This window comes from Bidens hawaiensis, unplaced genomic scaffold (genome assembly GCF_021521415.1).
Source record: "Bidens hawaiensis isolate Kalapana, Puna unplaced genomic scaffold, B.hawaiensis_p1.1 tig00013251_1, whole genome shotgun sequence".
Taxonomy (NCBI): domain Eukaryota; kingdom Viridiplantae; phylum Streptophyta; class Magnoliopsida; order Asterales; family Asteraceae; genus Bidens; species Bidens hawaiensis.
In genome coordinates, this window is record NW_027492121.1 from 331,879 (window position 1) to 345,707 (window position 13,829).

Consider the following 13,829-nt stretch of genomic DNA (forward strand, 5'->3'; position numbering starts at 1 on the left):
TCAACTTTCTGGATTTCCAACCTAAACAAGACACAGCTGATATATATAATCACAACTTCACGGGCTTGGGCTTGGGCCAGTAGGCGAAGTTGTTACAACTTCGCTTATGGCGAAGTTGTTCTAACTTCGCCTATGGCAGAAGTTGTTACAACTTCGCCTATGGCGAAGTTGTTACAACTTCGCCTATGGCGAAGTTGCTCTAACTTCGTACTTCCACAACGCTGAACAGAATTGCATAGCGACGGTCACAAAACATGCACCAACAGGTTAATTGCATCATGAAGGGTTTGCGGTTTACTACTGATCACCGAGTCTCGGATTTGCATAGGCAAACCACCGAAAAACTTGTCAATCGTTCGTTCGAGGGGAGGACCAAATGGGGGACCAAGAGACTAAACTCATGAAAGCGGTCGGAGTAAGCGGAGTTGTCACCACTCTCTTGCTTAAGTTCCCAAAATTCGAATTCGAGTTTTTGGAATTCATGTTTTGGGCAAAATTTCTTCATCATGACATTATTGATCTTGGTTTATGAGTAGGCCATAGCTACTTCCGCCCATCGGCGAACATTTCGCCCAAACACCCCTTAATAGGCGGCCTATAGGGCAATATGCGGCCTATTAAGAGGTATTTGTCTTATATGGTGTACCTGATAGGCCGCGTATAATGCTATGCGCGGCTTATAGGGTACGACTAATAACCTAGGACTGCTAAGGTTGTTAGTCGTACCCTATAGGCCGCGTAGAGCACCATACGCGACCTATTAATCCAGTTTGAATAATAATAATTATTATTTAATAATATTATTAAATAATAATGATAATAAATAATAATATTATTAAATAAAAAAATATTATTATTAAATAATAATAATAATAATAGGCTAGCTCCTTTTGACGAAAGGGGGGTTAAAAGAAACCCTATAGGTCGCGCATAGATCTACACGCGGCATAGGGCCTTTTATAACCATCCCTTTCACCAAAAGGGATCTCATCTAGGCTAGCCCCTTTTGGTGAAAGAGAGGGTTAAAGGGGACTATATAGACCGCGTATAGTGTTATATGTGGTCTATAGGGCCCTTATAACCCTCTCTTTCACCAAAAGGGATCTCATCCACACACAAACACACACCCATCGCCGTCTATTACTTCTTTTTTTAATTATTATTATTTATATTTATTAATTATTATTTAATTATAATAATAATAATTATTTATTATTGTCATTTTTTATTATTATTTATTTATTAAAGATGGAGGACGGGGTGGAGATGGAGATCGGCACGCCCCCCTTACGTCCCCTTATGTCGGGCGGTAAACGCGGACGAGGCGATGTCGTGGACGACGCCGGTCAGGGATCGGCTGTCAGACGCAAGGCCGACGACCATGTCGATGTTCAAGATGCGACGTTTACGTCCCCCGACATCGATGACACGCCCGTTTTTATAGTTTTTATATTTTTTGTACAACCTCGATGGTTGGTGTATACGAGTATATTGTTTTGTTTTGAAAAATTTTTTGTTATAAAAACACATCTTTTTAAAAAAAATTATTATATAAAAACAATAAAAAAAGAAAACAAAAAAATAAAATTAAAACATAAAACATAAAAAGAAAAGAAAAAAACATAAAAAAATTAAAATAAAAAACATAATAAGAAAAAGTGGTGGGTTTTTCAAAAAAAATCCCTCTATAGGCCGTATATAGTGCTATAGACGGCCTATTTATGGGTTTTTTTAGAAAAATCTATGGTGTGTCTAAAATTTTCGTATTATATTTCATAATACAATATTTTCATTCATTTGTAATGATACATCTTATTTCTTCAACGATTTTTGCATACCAAACACTATTCTGTAGTGATAAATTATGATCGTATGCGATTGTAAACCATCGTCACGAACAAAGAACTGACACCTTCCATTTACCAAACGTTTGTAAGATTTTTAATTATTTTAAAAGATTTTATTCGAGGCATTTCAAGATATCATGTTATGGAACCGAATTATTTTTAAAATATCACTAAAACAAAAAAGTAAATAAAGTAACAATTGTCTACACAAAAGAAAGAATAATCACCGACTCCGATATTTTGTACCCTTCATTAAATAATACAAGATTCCTTGCTATTAAATAATATCACTATTATTGTTTTATTACGATAGGATATTTAATTTGCATTTTAATTTGTTAGTTTAAAGAATAAGATAACGCTATTCTGGCATGAGAGGAAGAAACACACTATCTTAATCTTACAATACTAATAAACAAAAATGATGATGCCTAGATGTCCTAACCATATTTATTTTTATATTAAAATTCCATATTAATCTTCTAATCTCTCTTCTCCTTAATCTATGCTATCCATGGGTTATTGATAAAAATGGTTTGACCCATGAGTTACATATCAAGATATAATGCATACATTAATGACTATTTATAATAATATAAAATCTAAAACATAATTTTGCTCAATATATACATTACTTTTTATTAAAAATGTCAACACATGTTTTAACAATAAGGACTCGTGAATTCAGTTTAAATTATGCGAGACTTCTCACTTCATATATATAAATTTTTAATTATTTTGTTTAATTTAAATTTCTAATTAATGTGATTATTAATTTTGTATCTTTAATTTAATATTCTAAACGTAGTCATACTAAAAAAATTTAAGCATTAAAACAATGATCAGTTATACCTAAGAATTTTGGAGTTCTGTAATTGTAATTCAAATTTTTTCTAAAAAGTTATAAAACTGAATTCTTTATTTTTTGGAAACTCTAAAATTTCGCCTTTTTATTTCATAAACATTTATTACATAATCAATTTCAACAAAACAAATATTATGTTACTCTACTAATAAAAAAAATGTTGGTGCTCAGGTGTCAAGCCTATATTCACTAATAGCTTAATTTTTCATCATAATTCCTAATATCTCATCTCCTTTATCCTAATTATCCATAGTCAAAACCATTTTATCAATTGGGTTATAGCATAGTTTGATGGATTTTATTAACTATTTAAAGGTGTATAAATGTCACGTTTATAATCACCATTCAAGAAGAATTGGTGCTAAATATAATCAATTATTAATTTTCATGAAACGTAAAAATTTTATAATTCATAAATCGTATACTTTGTCTAATACATTAATTTACATGGTAAATGAGACCTTAAAGTGATGATTACAAATTCGAAAATACTTCTTTGTATACATAATTTGTATCATATGTTGCGTTTAATATGAAGACACCTTTTGGACATGCAATCTTATTACCAAATTGTGTTTGCCGCATTTCGAACTACAATTGTATCACATGTTTCGTTCTGATTTGACATGAGGCAATCATCGAATAGGTAAAATACTTCTTTGTATACATAATTTGTATCATATGTTGCGTTTAATATGAAGACACCTTTTGGACATGCAATCTTATTACCAAATTGTGTTTGCCGCATTTCGAACTACAATTGTATCACATGTTTCGTTCTGATTTGACATGAGGCAATCATCGAATAGGTATGGGTCATTTTAAAAAATGGTGACTTTGGTTCATTTCAAAATAACTTCAATAAAAACTAATATAGCCTCAAAGGCTTGTGGAGGACCTTGCATTTAAAGCAACTCGGTTTATCATCATCAATGAATTTTTTAGATTTATTATATGGTATGTTAAGCTACACGTAATATCAATCATGAGAAGTATTTTAAGAATCACAATTAAAATATCATATCTGATTTATTTAATTTATTTTTACCTTTCATTTTGTTTATATTTTTTAAATAACATAATTTATTTATTTTTGTCATTTGACAAATCTCGTGTAATACAAAGGGTTCAAAAGCTAGTTTGATAATAAATTAAAATGGCTTTGCCACATTCAATGAACATTGAGAGCATAATATTCTACGTAAGTATTTTTATATAATTTCCGCCGTAACATTTTCCTGTACTTCTACTAATATTTAAATTACATTTGAAAAGAAAAAAAAAATAATAAGCCCGTTTATCAAATTTTATTGGAAAAAAAAAAGTAATAAAGAGAACCATCAAATTCACCTAATGTAACATTCAATAATTTTAACTTCCATTTTAATAAAAAAAATTTAATGTAATGTAATATTTGGATTTTCGGATGTTACAAAATAATTAGTATAAATTGGCTATAATTATTTAATTTATAGGAACAGTTTTATCACTTTATGTAAACTTTACTAAAAGAATCATTTGGTTAGAATATGATATGAATAACTAACTTTAAAATATTTTGTGTGTAAATTTAAAAGTTCTTATTTTGAGAATATTTCACATAAGGTTGCTCGGAATGCATCTGATGTCCCGCAATGAAACTTCATTTCAACTTCGGTACCATTGACAGCGAGGCTGTGTTCCCGTGCTACTAAGCTTGTTGTCCCTCTTTTATCTATTGTCAATCACAGACTTTTCGCTAAATTGGTGAGTGGTTACCCTTCGGCTCTCGATTGCTACCTCTCAAAGCACATGGGACAATGTCCCTGCCAGTACCTCATTGTCACCTCATTCCCATCAAGCGACTTGTTGTTTCCAATATACGGAGCTAGATAGTTAGAAGTTTTGTTAAGGTTTTATTAAAGTGACTTAAGCATTTTTTATAACTAAATAATATTTAAGTTTTCAAAATTGTTTTATTATGGTGATTTTCTGTACATGCTAATTAAAAAATATTAATATGAATCTTTTATCAAATATAGCCTAAAGTGAGAGGTAGTTATTAAGAAAAAGTCTTTAAATAATAACATAATTGTTACATATAGATCACTAAAATAATATAAAATAAATCATTAGAATAAAACACTTACAAAGTTAATTGGTTTGATACTCACGAAAAAAATATATGAATTAAGTTTATTTAAACATAAACAATATTGAAATTTACTCATTATTTGTTTTATGTAACACTCTTATATTTTTTTTAAACTTTAATTATATAAATATAACAAAGTTGTACATTTTTTTGTTTGCTGCTAGATTCTAATTGAAATAATATTAAATTAGTTCTTAATTTGTTTTTAGTTACTATGAATGTAGTTATGATGTTGGATGAGTTGTATGAATCGATTCCACTACTATATTTTATTATTACGGATGCCTTTCGCCTCAATATTTGACTTTTGAGTATACATGACATGATCTTGATTTTGTATAGTATAATGCAATTAAATAATCTGCTACTTTAAGAGAAAAACAAAACAAGCATTTAAAAGCTTAAAGCATATTGTCACGACCTAACATTAGTGAGCTTAATTTAAGGTATTGAGTTTTTGTTGTATTATTCTTACTCCGATTTATATGCCTATTGTCATTATAATCTTGTATAGGTAGTAAAGACTTTGTCTTTTAATTCAGAGTAAATGACATTGTTCAAATTCTAACATAGGATAGATTATTCTTTTAATATAGTTTAAAGTACAAAGTAGATGAGTGTGTCAGATACTATTAAAAAAATTATATAATTATTCACACGATTGAATGGAAATAACCGTCTAACATATGGAACGAATTTGCTTGTATAATTTTGAAACAATTTCTTGTTGAGTTTATATCTTGCTTTGTATTCTGGTTAATGTCAAATGTACTACACCGTACCTCTAGATCTAATATTTTAGAAATTTCAAGGTAGGTTCCATTATATTCTTAGTAAATACGGAAGAGATTTATAGATTTTGGTATCTAGTCTTTACAAGAAATTTCGAGCATCTTGATCAAACTTTGGAGCTCACGACATTCATATCGTGCTATCCTCATGATAGATCTTGTGCTTGTTACCCCATTCACTTGTTTAGTTAAATAAGTATATGTCAATATGAACATGACTCGTTTATTCAACAAGTTATATATGACAACCCATAATCAAATTGTTTTCGTGCCGTGTTAAATTTTATGATCCTGGTTAGAAAGACTTAACAAAACATTTACAATATCTGAAGTATTCTTAACTCCCTCTCTTCCACTTTCTTTCTCTTATTTAAAGCTATATAACAACATGCAAACATTATCGAAATTACTCACTGATAATTTATAAGTTGAAATATAACGGCTTGTCGATCAAAATATTCTTATATTGTTTTTTCGGTGTGATATAAGAGAACAGGATAAGGATATGTTTAATGTTAGATTTTGAAATTTGCATGCCTCGTCATAAAATAAGGTCAGATCTCTTGTACGTACCCCGGGCTGCTATTCATATATACACCCACTCTGTAAATCCATTCATATATTTTTTGAAGTAAAGTTTCAGATTTTGTATTTTGTGTCCATTACATGCTATAACATTTTCTTCGTCTAGTTCTATATTAGCAATTAACTCAGCGTTTTATGAGCACACAAATCACATTGATTCGACATGCATGTCATAAAAGACATGATTTTAGAACAAAGTCTGAAAGTTAACTCGATTAATAATCACTTGCATATGTGTTTGAATGTAAAGTTGTAAACCTAAACGTAACAATTTTTTGTCAAATAATTAGATTAACCAACCGAAAGCTTGTTAACGAAACATATAATATATAACGACCAAAAATATCACCCCACATTTTTTTTTTCAAAAGTGATCTTGAAACATCTTTTATAAACTTGATGGCTTTGTTAAAAACAAAGTCTTAAATTTTAGATAAAATTACAGAAATTGTTCTTTATGTTTGTACCGAATTTCACTCATTGTCCTTTATCTTTAAAATTGATATGTTTTATCCTTTACGTTTAAAAAACTAACAATGTTTGTCCTTTAACCCTAACCTAGTTAATTTTTTTCGTTAAATTTAGGTCATGTGCATTGCATAAGAGGGCAAATTGGTCATTTTACTTAAAATAAATAATAATTAAAACTAATGTATATTATATAATACTCTCTCTCTCTCTCTCTCTCTCTCTCTCTCTCTCTCTCTCTGCCATTACTGCCAAAGATCGTATATCGCCGGAAATTCATTAGGAGTACTGCTGTTCGTCAATCGGTCATCAACCAACAGGTCGGGACTTGTAACTACCTAGCTTGTTCATCATTTGATGCTCTGCCGCCGTTCCACATCAGAGTCCATTGCCGTCACCGCCAGCCGTAGCGACGGAACCCTAGATCGTTCCTTCTGCCGCCACCATCTCTGTCGTAAGTTGGCCGGCCTGGCTCTCAGCCGTAGCCGGAGAAGCCATCAACTGTTTTCGGTTAACTCAGATCCGGATTCACCTCGATTTGGGGCTGTTGATTTGGATGAACTTAGTCTCGCGATGGTGGTGATTGAGACGATGATGAGGAAGCATCCGTTGTAGATGGTGGTGGCGGCGGTGTCTCTCTTAGTTGGTGGTGTGGTGGTGGTGGTGATTGAGGAAGACAGTGGCAGGTATGGAAGGTTGAAGACGATAGGTTAAGATGATGAATTATATAATATTTGTAATATATTTATAGATATAATATGTTTTTAAAAGTAAAAGGACTATTATTTATAATCTTTTAAATAAATAGGTAAAATCTCTAATTTGCCCTTATGTGCGAGGCACATGACGTAACTTAATGAGAAAAATTAACTGAGCTAAGGCTAAAGGACAAACACTGTTACATTTTTAAACGTAAAAGATAAAAATTATCAATTTTGAAAATAAATGACAATGAGTGAAATTTGACACAAACATAAAAGACAATCTCTGTAATTCTGTCTAAATTTTACTATATCTTTCATTTGGTGTTTTCAATTTCAATATACAGCACATAGTTAAAGATAACATGAAATAATACATTAATTGTTGTGCCGCTTGTGCGCATACACGCTTGGCAGTTGGCAGCACAAGATAAATATTTTTTACTTTAAATCTTGAGATTCCTTCACATATAATATATCTGATACACGTTAGTAATATACAACCACTAATTGTGGGGTTTTAAAATTGACAACAAAAGTGATATGGCATGGTAACGGGGCTTTAACATTCCATGATTTCCATCGGCTGTTAGAGGCTTATATCTGGAGTTGCTTGTGGGACAACGAAAACAAGTTATGGCTTTAGGTCCACACTCAGTTAAGGCCTTCAAATAAAAAAAAATTATATATAGATATATTATAATGAGTATAGTAAACTCAAATTAATATGTATTGGTGTGGTGGTAGACTTTGTTGTTACTAAAGTATAGATTATGAGTTCAAAACTTGTAATAATCAATTTTTTGTTCTTAACCATTGTTATCAAAAGGCCCAAAATCTTGTTTTGATTTAAGCCTTCGCATTCGTTGAGCCGGCTCTGGCTCATGTAGTAAACAATAAAATGGTAACGAGGGTTTTAACAAGGAAATGATGGGGCTTTAACGTGGTAAAAATGTTTAAATCACAACGCAATATTAAATGGGCGTGTTAGTTAAAGTCTTACAACTTGTATGACAATAACGTGTCGCTTTAACTTGATAAAGTTTAAAGCCCACCAAAACAAGTATAAGTACGCATTAAGCTCAATTTTCCATTTCTTTTTGTGGAAAATAATTTTAAACCAATTACCAAAAGTCCAAGGCATCTTTCATATACTTGTTGACTTTGTTAAAAGTCCACAGTTTTCAAATTCAGAGAATCAAGGTCCTAAAAGTTGCGATATTTGGTATCTACCGTATAAATATCAATCTGTCTTTTTCTCTTTCTTTCTTTTCTTTTGTTACTGTGGATAAAATATTATAAATTAAAAAGAACAGTAATTTTTTGTAACTGGAGTGCTAGGAAGCAAAAGTTTTTTAATCGTTTAATCCTCAAAAAAAACACTTTGGAGGGAGATTGTTGGTTCAATGAAGCAAAACTGGGATATCTGTGATCTCGAGTAAGATCTTGAGGACGTTCGGGTTTTATCACCCGTAGGCTTTAGGGCGGGTGGTTTCCCCGGAACTGGATATAAATTGGAGGCGCTTAAGGACTCCGTATGGTTGGGTTATGCTAGTTGGCGGCGGCCTTTTGCTATTGGGTCCATCATATACGAAGTATCTACGCAATTCTCTGTTTGTTGGCCTTTAAAAAAAACAAGAATGCACACGCTAGCACAAAAACTTAAAACATCTAATATCAGATTATAAGAAATTAAACATACATCAAGAATAACAATCTAAATTGTAAATGTGGCCCATAAGAATATATTCGGTTTTTCAAATATATTATATGAATGCCCTATCTTTACTGTTGTAGACACTAGACATTACAGTTTTATTTCATGATGTTAAACAGTGAACATAATTTAAAAGATATGTAAATCTTTTTAACCATGTTTGGAACTACCTCAATCTTTACTAAGACGACACGTCATACGTCCATACTAATTTTAACTTTTTAGTTGTGACTCATACAGGGAGGGTCGTTTCACGAGTCGAGCCAGGGTGGTTTCGAGCTCGGGCTCGAAATAGAACGGGGCAACTCAACTAAGCCCTTAGCTCGATATTATATGAAAACATCCAATACATACACATTATTAAGGTGGAAACCCATCAATGTGGGAACACTCCATTAAATCACATTTCAAACTTGAGACCATAAAGATTCCAAACTTTAAACATCACTCCAATACCATTAAACTAGAATATCTATTGCAAAAGATACGTAAATAACCCGACGTTTAATACATTTTTACAAGTTAGTAATTCATTTAAATTTTGTAATGTAGAATTCTTATTGTTTCTAGAAAAACAAAACGCTCTAATTCTCTCTCATTGTTTTCTCTCTCTCGATAATACAAAACCATAGTAAAAAAAACACACATGAAATGATATCGTAAAACTTTTGTAAATCACGTTAAAAATATAAACACACAAAAATATATTAAACAAGAATAAAATGATTAACAGATGAATCTATTTAAAGAAAAAAAATAAAAAATCTGTTTATGGCCTAAAAAACAACATTAAACATGCGAAGGAGATGTACCCAATGTTCAGTTACATTATTTTGTATTCTTCCACCATCTCCAGCTGTCCTTTGTTTTCTTCTGCCAATTGAAAACTCATCTCCACCCTTCGTCCCCAATCACGCCCTTTTCCACCCTACCTTTTCCACTCTATTATTTTAACCCCCCATTTCCTTCTATTTTATTCACCCCTTCCATTCCACCTAAAACCTCTTCCATTCCATTCCATTCCGTCAAACCTTCACAAACCCATTCGTATTCGGTGTTGTGGTTTCACTATCATTCATTACTATATATTCTTTGATTCCATGCTCCATTACGGTGACTTAGATGTTACAAATTAATGTCTCCTGTTCTCAGTGAAATCCTCCGGTCCGGCTTCACTATCAACTCCTCCCTTCGTCGCCGGAATCATCTCGTTCAATCGTTATCTGTCGTCTTCCTCTACTGGTTCTACGTTTTCTCATGAACACCTCTTCATCAATCCAGTAATCATAATATTATTATATATATATCTATATCTATAGTTTTTCAAAATTTTCAAATAATAATAATCCGATTTCTATTATTTAAGTTTTATATTTTTGTTGTTCGAATAATCTAAGACTATCGATGGCGTCAAGCAACTCGTCTCAGATCCAAAACTCTGGATCCGAATCGGATCTGATGGATCAAAGGAAACGGAAACGAATGCAGTCCAATCGCGAATCGGCACGAAGATCTCGGATGCGTAAGCAAAAGCATCTGGATGATCTGACGGATCAAATCAACCAGATGAAGAAGGATAACGCTCAAATCCTGACGACGATAAACGTCACCAACCAGCAGTTTGTTCATGTGGAAGCGGATAACTCCGTGTTACGAGCTCAGATGAGTGAGCTCAGCCAGCGGCTGGATTACCTCAATGAGATTATTAATCTCACCAATAATAATAATATGAGTAGTGGCAATGGGTTTGAGTACTTTGAAGGGCATAATGAGTTGATGAATAATCCTTGGAATTTGATGTACCTGAACCAGCAACCAATTATGGCTGCTGCTACGGAGATGTTGCAGTACTAGTGATTGATGTGATGAATGCATGATGTGGTTGTACTGTACGAGTAGGGTTAGGTGTGGTGGTTGCTTTATTAGGTTGTACTTTTAGGTTTGATGATGGTTGAGTTGGTTGGTTGGCTGTAGTATCTGTGGAAAGGGAAGAAAGGAATATCATGCCTTGCCTTTTATTATTATTATTATTATTATTATTATTATTATTATTATTATTATTGTCTTTTTAAAATAATAAAACAATGTTAGCATTATTTATTATGATTAGACTTTTTTTATATTAAGGTTGTGTTGAATGATAAGTGTTAATATTATACTAAATCTATCACAATGCATTATTATATTATTGAATAATTGTATTTTAATGATATTAGTTTTGATTTATTAGTAGCTTATAATTAATATCCAAGATTTTGTGAAAAAAAATTACTCTCATTTTCACTTTTAAAAGCAATTTCACTATATCGGAAAATTATTTTGGTAAAAAACTCATGTTTCCTCTATTTGTTTATTTATGTCATTTATAAACACTTTCCTCTATTTGTTAATTATTTTGGCCCAACGAAGTTACTTATCCGTTAAAGTGAGACAACTCTTGGTAACAAAACTAAATATTAGAAGTATTATTGGTTACATTACCTTTACGAAGAATTTATCGTTCACTAGGTAGTAATTTGGATTAATAAATCAGATTAACTTATATTATTAAACATATATATATGATATTTATGCCATTTGTATAAACACTTTACTTAGTAAATGATCAAGATATCATGTCAATTGTCAAGGCTATCTTGTGAAATTTATAGGCATTTTTTTTAGTTTTATATTTAAACCTGGTTATATTTATGAGAAACAAATCAAGCATTAACCCTGCCACAGATGTTATTATCAAAATTTTTTAAGATAGAAAAACACAAGTGGGCTACGAATGGAAGTGGTTTTGAAATTTGTTAAAATGCCTCGTTTTCAGTCACGAAAATATGATTGATTATTAATCAATTCTTGACAAAAATGTCTTATTATATGTAATTGTCTTTTACTGAAAGGAATCTATGTTGATATTAATAATTGATGAATACAGTGATTTTATATGCATCAGATCTTTGTACACTGAGCAAATATATAAAAGTCATCACGAAATGAACTTGAATCAAACAGCTTAAAATTTATAATATTGCTAGAAATAATGTAAAAAGTAAAAAGATCTTCACTCTCTAGGACCAACTTTCACGTGACCGTAGGGTCACCGTGAGGGACCCAAAGAAGTGATTTAACTCAGTTGATAGGATATCATGAAGTGATATCACCAAACTTCAAGAGTTGGTGATTACACCTACTATGCTTGTTGTGAGAAACCTGATCACGAAAAGTCATATGAAGCGACAACGTGTCTTAAAATGATTACAACTTATAAGACACCTATGCTTGTTTTGGTTCTTTTTATTTTTTGGAACGGCTTTATTATTAAAGACAAGGCCCACATGTAAGGCCCAAAATATATAGAGAGAGAAATGAAGTGATCAAATTATCTTCAGAATCAAACTGAATCAATAAAATATGATTCAGTTGAATACGTTTTATGCTTGGATTTTGCAAGTTGTATGAATATGCATTTTAACAAAAGCATATATAGAATCATAAAATTTGCTGTGTTTACGAGTCTTCGAAACACGACCTTCATCGTGAACCTTGAACATACATTGTTGGGGATATGTAATATAAATGTCTTACGTTTGAATAATCTAAGACTCATTTAAGATTTGTGAAACATTTTCATATTGAAATAATTTGGAGATTCTCTCAAATTCACAATCTGTTAAAATTTAAAATGACACACAAATTTAAAATCTTACATTTTTGCAGTTCACCGATAATAATTCCAACTCAAAAAATAGCTGCCACCGGTCCCATATTTCACACTAGTTGTTTTCATTGGACCTTCATTAAAAAAAACTTAACTGTGTTACGTTTATTTTCTGAATTTCAAACTGATGTTTTAGGATTTTAGAACATAAGGTGGATATGAATCAATTGATGTAAAATTGACCTAAAAACTGCTTGATTTTTGTTAATTGGATATTTAAACACCCTAATTGAAGCACAATCTCGTTGTTTGGAGCACCGTTTCAAACTACGTTTTACATCAATTGACTCGTATATTCATTTTGATCAAAAACCCTAAAACATCATTGTGAAATTTGGAAAAAAAACTTAACATAGTTAATATAGTTAATTTTTTTAACGGGGGTTCAATGAAAACAATTAGTATGAAAAGTGCGACTATTTTTTGAGGTAATATTATTATCGGCTAACTGTAAAAATATGTAACAGGGGTTCAATGAAAATAATTAGTATGAAAAGTGAGACTATTTTTTGAGGTAATATTATTATCGGCTAACTGTAAAAATATGTTGAATTATTAAAATTCAATTTGTCTTTTAGTGAAACCATTACGAATACACTGTTATGTAGGTTGCACATATTAAATTATTAAATTATGCGACCTTAAAACATCCAGTTACTTGGGCCTCCATGGTTGCATATATGTAAACAAGTGGGCTGCACAGATTCGAAAACCAAGACTCAAATCAAAATTACGGGAAACCAGGGTTGTCGACCTAGATAAGAATTAGTTATTTTATTACTTAATAGTTATTTTATTATTATACAACCGGGCTAAAATATTTGACTTAAATTATATATTGAATGTTACACTCAACCTATGGCGGAATGCTGGGATACACACCGTTTGTTAACAACTCACAATGTACTATCATACAATTCAAATATGACGATATCTAATTTATTTATTAAATTCAAAATTCAATCAAGTACATAATGTTCAAACAAACTACGGATGAAATCCAAACATCTCA

General features: G+C 31.3%; 1 pseudogene; it reads left to right on the forward strand.

Annotated features, from left to right (window-relative positions):
- The first annotated feature begins 10,069 nt into the window (after positions 1-10,069).
- Positions 10,070-11,132, forward strand: LOC143543711 (bZIP transcription factor 44 pseudogene; annotated as a pseudogene).
- The last annotated feature ends 2,697 nt before the right edge of the window (positions 11,133-13,829 follow it).